This window comes from Pinus tabuliformis, chromosome 1_2 (genome assembly GCF_031772625.1).
Source record: "Pinus tabuliformis cultivar Carrire ecotype Pingquan chromosome 1_2, CPIR1, whole genome shotgun sequence".
NCBI lineage: Eukaryota > Viridiplantae > Streptophyta > Pinopsida > Pinales > Pinaceae > Pinus > Pinus tabuliformis.
In genome coordinates this window covers 265,627,633-265,630,818 of record NC_142298.1, presented here as the reverse complement: position 1 = coordinate 265,630,818, position 3,186 = coordinate 265,627,633, and positions in this window count along the sequence as shown.

Sequence of the window (3,186 nt, the reverse complement as noted above, 5' to 3'; positions counted from 1 at the left end):
AAGTAAAATAGGATAAAATCAATGAATAAAACCAAGTTTGGTAATGTGCGTTTGTTTTTAAGTTAGATTTCATTTTATTTGCAATTTTTTTTTTGGTGGTGCAGTAAGAGCCACCCATCCCACTAATCATTTGCAGGAATATGTAGAAAGAGAAGGAATATTTGAGAAGAAGGAGAACATATAAGAGTTATGAGAGCCATAATTTGAAGTTAGAGATCAAATCCTTTCACTTTGTATTTTTAATTTCACATTCCAAATGAATAAAGAGTTTCAATATTGTTGAGTATGCTCTCTTCTTGTGCTCTCTGTGATCTGGAAGATCAGAAAAACCAATTGAACAAAGTTAGTTTTAAAATTTTTCAACAAAAATTGGATAAGAGATCTAAATTCACAATCAAAAAAATAATTACAGGCTTTTACAAAACTCAAACAACAAAACTAATGTCTCTAATGGATCCAACGTAGTCGAAAACTCCTGTTTTGACTCTTTTTGCACCTCATTTGGCCAACAACTAAGTAAAATATCATTGTTTTAAGTCTCTACCCAATTCTGTCGTTAATAATCCTACAATTCAACCCAAATCTGAATTGTGCGCCCCGAATGCAGAAACTGCACACAAACCTGCCCTATATTCTCAATCGGCAGTCGAATTTGAGGACAGATAAAATCGCCATTAAGCCCCAATTCTGAATATTATGGTCACGTGGCACCATGCGACCATGTTTCGTGCTTAGGGTCGAGGGCCAACAGATTTCTAGCCCCATTCCTCTGTCGCACCCGTGGTCATATGGCACCATGTTCCTTGGGGCTAGCCCCCTTCCATTTTTGCGCTGGCACCTGCAGTCCTTAGCATTGGTTATATCGCAGATGCATGGGACCATGGGCCGGGTTAAATCCTAGACCTTGGCCCCCGCCAATGGTTCTATGGCACTGGAGGGCCAGGGGCTAGGCCTTAGCCCAACCCCTTTCCCCAAAAGCGCACCCATTAAAACTTAAATATAAATTTAGAACGATATATTAACAAGTAATATGGTAGCTGAGTTGGTTAAGCGCTTTGTTGGTCTACATGAGGTTTCAGGTTTGATTCTTGTGGAGGGCAGTTTCAGGCCTTACCAAATTTTATTCACCATGAGGAGGCCACGTGGCAACCAATGATTAGCCCACGTGGCACTCTTGTTGGGCCATGACAGTAACCCATTGACCAATAAAAAACAAACACGTGTCAACCAATCAACTCAGTACTAAGTGTCAACTATTCATTGGTCGATGAAGGTCCAGTCAAACTTTCCAAGTCATGACCCAGTCAGCGTATGGACCACTAATTGGGCATTCCTGCAACTCAAAATTCATTTTGTTTTAGTTGTTTCCTAAAACGAACAGAACATGATTCCGGAAGCATTCGAAGTCAGATTTTAGTAAAACAAGTTGCGTTGGTTTCATAGCAACGAGATCTACGCTTTGGCGTTAGTTTCAAGCTAATCCAAGAATTTTGAATTTTGAGTATTTTCTTGATCCACAGGATCATGAACAAGGGTGGAACGTTAGAGAAAAAGAACAAACGTAGTTACAAACTTAGAATTCATAAAAACCTGCAAATATTAAAAATCCAACTACGATAATTGACAAATCACCATCCGAGTCTAATTGCAAGTTGTAAAGCGGCAAGGTAATGCAACGATCTGTGTTTTTGGTAGTTGCAAAATCGACACAATTCAGTTGCTTATGCAAATTTGGTTTATAATCTATTGATAAAGCATTAAGTGTATGGAGAAGAGGTCTCAAGCTCAAAATTGGTTAGAAACACAATGAAGAAGTTACCAGCAAAACAATAACAAGTGATCAATGGTACTGATTTTCAATTAGGCAAAAGTGCATTTAATTTTTCGTCCTTAAATTTGTTTTATTAGTATTATTTCTGAGTTTTTTGTGTATATATTAGATGAAGAGAGACTAATCATCTCTCTCTCAATAGTCTTACATTTTATCGCAAAAATTGCTAAATTTTTGCAAGTTCCAAGATTAGGAAAAAAGATCACCATATGCACGAGTACCTTTTTAAAATACCAAGTTTCTTTTAGAAGAGCATGATCATTCCATATAAAATCATATCCACTATACCATTACTACTAAACATATACCAATTTTACCATTGCTACACATTTTAAGCCTGCAATCGATCCATAGTTATCCATCTTCCTACTACCAAAAACTCATTTCCCTTTGCAATCTTCATACTTTTCTGTCTCATTTTCACTCACCCTTAACCCAAAAATAAAGCCATTCAACTCCCTTACAAAGTTGAGTCACCCCATTTTCCTTTTCCTTTCTGTCAAATAAACATTGTTTCAATGCAAATTTTCCATCTATAGTCCTTCAAATTATTATTTTATACTCGTGTTAGATGATGGAGGATTCATTAAGGTCTCTCTTCTAACAAGTCTTGACCCATAGACTCTAACACATCATCTGGGATCAAGACTAGAGATCTTTCAAGTACCTTGAGGTTTACATGCCTTAATGACAAGCTCTCTCGTCAATAAACTGTGGGAATACATCAATGTCCCTTGTTTGTCAGATCTTCTAGGTGATTCGACTTCAACACATCTATTCATACCTAGTAAGATGTACTTAAGCATCTTGACTCTCATTGACATCAATGGTGAGTAGTCTCGTGTTGGTTAATGGCATTCATTAATGACCAATAATCCAACAATTTATTTTCTATGTTTGACATCGACACATCTATTCACATAGATAAGAATTATATCACTGAGTGGAACGAATGAAGACTACATGATTTTAGCGATTTGCAGCAAGACTCAATTCAGAATTCAACAGCCATAGCAATAAAGATTCCAATCTCATCTTTAATTCATACAACCAAGAGAAAGAAGAAGCAAAATCAGATTCATTTACTTCATATTCCATGATCCAACAATAGACACTCTCTTCGATATACATAGCTTGTCCACTTTTCAGGTAGGTGAAGGTATGTAATTTTCTAATTTTTAATCATGTATTTCCTTAAATGCTAAAATTGTGATTTTGGAAAATCCCTCACCACATTCATATTTCTTTTCTCATTTGCAAGAAACTGAAAACACATTTAGTTGGGGGGGAAGGATATTCACATTTAATGCCATGTGTCACATTTCATTTCATTATAACCAACATATTTTTCTCAA